Source organism: Lampetra planeri, chromosome 20 (assembly GCF_965212315.1).
Source record: "Lampetra planeri chromosome 20, kcLamPlan1.2.h2, whole genome shotgun sequence".
NCBI classification, from domain to species: domain Eukaryota; kingdom Metazoa; phylum Chordata; class Hyperoartia; order Petromyzontiformes; family Petromyzontidae; genus Lampetra; species Lampetra planeri.
Window position 1 is genome coordinate 12894996 of NC_136126.1, and position 5661 is coordinate 12900656.

The window sequence follows — 5661 nt, forward strand, 5'->3', positions numbered from 1 at the left end:
GCAGTTTCATTCTTTGGTCTTATACAAAAACTTTGCAATTTATTTTCTGGTTCAACTCACCGTTGGTCAGTGATGCTCAAGTGCCTTGAAGCTGAAAGTGGAAGAGAATCTACATTGGTAGTTAAAAGAGCATCAGATACTAGATGGTTTACAAGGGCCGATGCCACAAAAGCATTGTATAAAGGCTACAGCTGTTTTCACGAAGCTTTAAAGTTAATCTCAGAAGATGGAAATCAGAAAGCTGACACGTAATGAAGCAAACACTAGACTCAAGCAGCTATCAAAGTTGGAAACAGTTATCTTGGCAGACTTCTGGGGTGTCATACTCGAGGTCCAATCAAGTCAGCAAACCACTTCAAAATACAGAATACTGTAACGAACAAAAACGAGAGCATTGGAAAAGAAAACGAATCGATGATGGTAATGCTGAAGATGTTGCTTTGCGAGGAAGACAGAAGTTTAAGGTGGAAATATGTCTATCCATCATAGACAATATTATACTCGGCTCTTTCTCATCGCATTGAAGCATGTAAAAATGTTCATTGATTATTGGGGTGTCTGGTCGAATTTCCAGTAATGAATGATGAAGACATTTCAACAGCAGCAGCCAAGTTTCAGAAGATTTACTCGGATGACATCGAGCCTGAATTTGTGCAAGAATTCTGAACTTCGGGAACTTTGTTGGGCAATTTAATGAATTCAGGGACAAGCATGAAACACTACAAGCTTCTAATATTTACACCCTTGTAGTAAACAATGAATTACATTCTTCATTCCCTAATGTTGAAATAGCACCACGGATTTACTTGTGTTTAATGATAACTAATGCGACTGGAGAGAGGAGTTTCTCCTAGATTGAACATCTAAATAATGTACACAGATTGGCAATGGCACAAGAACGACCGAACAGACTTGCTCTCATGGCAATTGAAAACGATGTTCTCAATAACTTACAATTTACTGATGTTTTGGAAAAAAAAATTCCAAGAAATTACGCAAAGCAAATGTTTTAATTTGATTTGTTAGCCTTGTAAAAATAAATTTTATTTTTCTTTAACTTTGTTTTCCTTTTGAAAATATTACTGGGAGCCTCACAGTACATGTAGCCCAGGGACCTACACAATCTTAATCCAGCCCTGATTCCACGGTGAACTGGACTCCCATGGGGAACAGGACTTCCATGGTGAACTGGACCTCCATGGTGAACTGGATTCACATGGTGAACTGGACTCCCATGGTAAACTGGACCTCCATGGTGAACTGGATTCCCATGGTGAACTGGACTCCCATGGTAAACTGGACTTCCATGGTGAACTGGACCTCCATGGTGAACTGGATTCCCATGGTGAACTGGACTCCCATGGTAAACTGGACCTCCATGGTGAACTGGATTCCCATGGTGAACTGGACTCCCATGGTGAACTGGACCTCCATGGTGAACTGGACTCCCATGGTAAACTGGACCTCCATGGTGAACTGGACTTCCAGTCAGGGGTTGGCGACTATAAATGTCAAAAGCCACACTGCAGTCCATTAACGAGCCACCACAGGCGGCTCCGGAGCCACATGTTGCCAGCCCCTGCTCTAGGGGAAGGACGGGGTGGAGGGGGGGCTAAATGTCTGAATGAACGATCTTATACAATCAATGCCCACTGGGAGGAAAATCCCTGAAGGGGTTTTCAAGTGAAGCCTCACTCTCTTGTTAAACGCTGGGGTAGCGTCCACTGTACTTGACTTGCGTTGAGAGCAGTGGCTCAATCTTTACTGCAGACTTGCACTCCCATTTGGTTCCGAATCATAAATTTTGTTTATGTTAATAAATTTAGGTTTGATGAAACAAAGTAGGTGTACTTACGTGCTCGCGCTTAATTCTAAAAAAATTGGCAGTCTCACCTCCCCCAGGAGATCCATGCACCCCAGGTTAACAACCACTGGGTTAGAGTGTGTGGCTGCTATAAATGTCCACGTGATAAGCCACTTCCTTAAGCTATAATTTGTGGCCAGGTCACTTCTGAAAAAGAGCTGTAGAGCTCAGTGGGCCTTACCTGGTAAAGGAAAAAATAGTTTTAGTAGCTTATAGTTTGTGTCCCTCCCACACCGATTCCCCGTTGTCCATGGAACCCTTGCGCATAACTTGCGTTCTGCTTTCATTCATCTTGAGCCCAGCTGTGCCCGACCCCTGTTTGTTCAGCGACTTAATAATTTAATTTCTCAATTTCCATCGGTTGTTAGTTATAATGACCCGTGTCATCGGCAAATCTGACATGGTTCAACCCATTTCTCCATTTGCGTTCGTGTCTTTATGAACTCTGATCCGATTGCGGGAAAAATATCGTTCCAGGTTTCTGCGACTTTCCCTGGCAGCGACTTCTCCTCTTCCACTTTGCACGATAGCTCCCATCCAACAACCGACACAGACTCCTTTCCATGTTGTTGGTACACGACTCGATGAACTGAAAATAGGATGCCAAGGTCAAGGTTGGAGTGTCGGCACTGATGACGTAGCAAGGCCTCCCAGTCGTTGATACAAGGAATGACAATGATGCACTCTGATGTTGCGATTGGTTTCTGTGTTTTTTCAGCAGTGTATTTCTAACAAAGCCAATACCGCGTTCGTGGAGTTTTGTCAGCACTTGTGCCGTGCCAACGGAATGTGGAACGATCCCGTGTGAGCCAGTCTTGTTTCCTGGAGAGCTGCGACGTTGATGTCGAACTTGTTCGTAAGCTCTCGGTCATACGCCGCCGTTTAACTGACATTTTCAATTCCTTGCAGATTATCTATCAATCCAGGAACAATGTTCTGACATTCCAGCTCCCCGAGCCTAAACATTATTTTATTTTTTGGGCTGCTCCGCGAGTGTGAAAGCTGCAAAAATCTGGGCATTGGTATGGGGGCACAGAATTGGCCGGCATCTGAGCTCCCCCCTCGACCCCATCAACTAAATCCCCAGGAAGGGCAACCACCAGCACAATCTGGAGTCGGCTTAATTGCAGGGGAACGCATGTAACAGTCTACCCACCGCCTAAGGGGTGCCCCCCCCAAATCAAGTTTTCTGTCAGGGTGGACTCGAGCCTTCAGCCTTCCCATGTCTTTGAGCAAGATAAGCTCTCTTGTCGAATATGGTAGACGTCTAACACTACGGCGGGCCAATCTTCTGCTGCCCGTCTGGATAGTCAACCACTCGGGTCGCACGTACAGACCCGCCATGAACGGGGATGATCGATTGCTCAGGAACAGTCTGTTATTTGTCTATTCATGACACTGCGTGTGTCGTGTGCGCGCGCGCGGGAGAGTATTTGTATGCAATTGTTTGGGTGTCTCGTTTGTATGTGGCTGTGTATCTGTTTGTTTGTGAGAGCGTGCGTGTAGACGGAATAGTGGACTTAAGGGTGGCGTCGCTGCCTCTACTTTGCCATGCAACTTACGCGATTTCTCTTGCGTACAAATCCCGTCTGGAATAAGAGATAGGAGACGAGCCTTAGCCCCAGGAATCTGACTTTTGTATCAATTGTCCGAGCCCTACAGTAAATTACACCCTGCCTTTTCGGTAGGAGTTTCCTCAGCAAGAGTGGGAGGTCTCCATCCACGGGAGCCAAGCCTCTCCACGCCGAGTCCTTCGGGGGGGCCTCTGTTCTCGTTGTCAGCAGCCTACGTGTCTCCGAGTGGTCACCATATTGACAGCTTTGGTATCCAACACCATTCCTTGCATTTGTAATGCGGAAGGGCAGATAGATACGTGGAGGCGTAATGTGTGCTGTTATATTCTCCACAATTGTTGGGCATCAGTTCCACGTGTGCCCTCTGCTGGACACATGTAATAAGGACTGCATCACCAGAGGGCACAGCAGTACAATAGTCCCGCGGTTAACGTTTTTAATCCGTTACACAAGAAATACTGTTAACCAAAATCACTTAATCGAATTCATTTATAAGTTTAAAATTAGTAAAAATCACTGATTCTGCAAGAGCTGTTCCCACTGCCAAAACAAAGTATATAATGTAAACAAAGCCAGCCGAGGTCGAACCGCTCATGAATGGGTGTCGCTGATTGGCTGTGGGCATGGCTCAGCCCACTTACGAGCGCTCGGATTGGCCGAAATTGGCACCCGCGTGCATAGCGTGAACGTACCGCTCGTCAAAATGTTAACGTGAGTCGAAACGATGGGGTCCTATGGGAGGCGAAACGTTCACTGAAATAACATTAACCATGGCAATGTTAACCGAGGGACGACTGTATAGGGCAGGGGTCTGCAACCTTTAAGACATAAAGAGCCACTTAGACCCGTTTCCGAAGGAAAAAATAAACTAGGAGCCGCAAAACCATTGCAACATTTAAAACAAATATAACACTGCATATATTGTTTCTTACCTTATTGCTATATACAGGATCGTGCAGTCAGCTGTCAATCTGAATAAAAAAAGGACTTTTTCACTTAACAATGTAAAATATATTTTTGCAAATTAATAGCTAAATTACCTGGTTAATGGGATTTTTGCTCCTGAACCTCAGTGCACAGTGTCTGCACATCAGGGCTGTAAGACGTCACCTTCATTTTCACACAGGCTTGCAAGCTGTCATCTGTGAGGCGTGATCGATGTTTGTTTTTAATATAGTTCATGTTGGAGAAGACCTGCTCACATACATATGTGGAGCCGAAGATCGACAGGACTCCAAATGCATACTTTTTCATGTTTATATAAGTGTTGGGGATGGCATTCCATGTTTCGAATACAAGTTTGTCCTGTTTGGGAAGATTTTCAATATCACTCCATTTATGATTCTGAGCCAGAATGGCCTTCTGACGGGCAACATCCTCAAGAGTAGCGGTCAAGCATTTGAACTTGGACACCCATATATCTTTGTCGGCTATATCGGCCAGTTCCATCTCAAGATCAGGTTGACTTACACCTGCAAATGCAGTCATATTCAATAGGGATGGATCGATCGCCAGGGGAGTGACAGGGAAGGATAATGTCGTTTTTTCCTCTCTGAACTCACAGAATCGTTTCCCAAACGAACTTTGCATTGTGGTGATTGCAGACTTGAAATATTCCAAATTTATCGTATCATGACTTTGTTTGAACTCTCTCAAAGAGGGAAAGTGAGACAGTGTACCTCTCTGTAAATCTTTGACAAACACTATCAACTTGCGCTCGAATGCCAAAACCTCCTCCAGCATGTGCAGGGCTGTGCCTCCTTTCCCCTGAAGGGTTGTATTTAGCGTGTTTAGATGTGCTGTCATGTCTACCATAAAATGTAATTTTTCCAGCCACTCTGGCTGTTCCAGCTCAGCAAAGGTGAGCTCTTTGCTGCCCAGGAAGGTTTTTACTTCTTCCAAACATGTGACAAAGCAACGGCAACGTTATTGCCTGTCACCGGGCGGGCAGTGTGGAGCGGAGCGGCAACCTGTCAGCAGCGGCAACGCCAGAGCAGGTGTCACAGTGCGCCTCCTCCCCTCGCTAGCATCCGCCCCGGAGCCGCGGTCAAGGTTCAAAAGAGCCGCATGCGGCTCCGGAGCCGCAGGTTGCCGACCCCTGGTATAGGGAAACTGTAGGAGTCGCTGTAGGTTTCTGCCCAAATTACATTTTTCATTTGCATTTGGCTTTTCCAAGTCTGGGCAGCAGTACAGTTTAAAATAACTTGGCGAGCGAAATGGCGA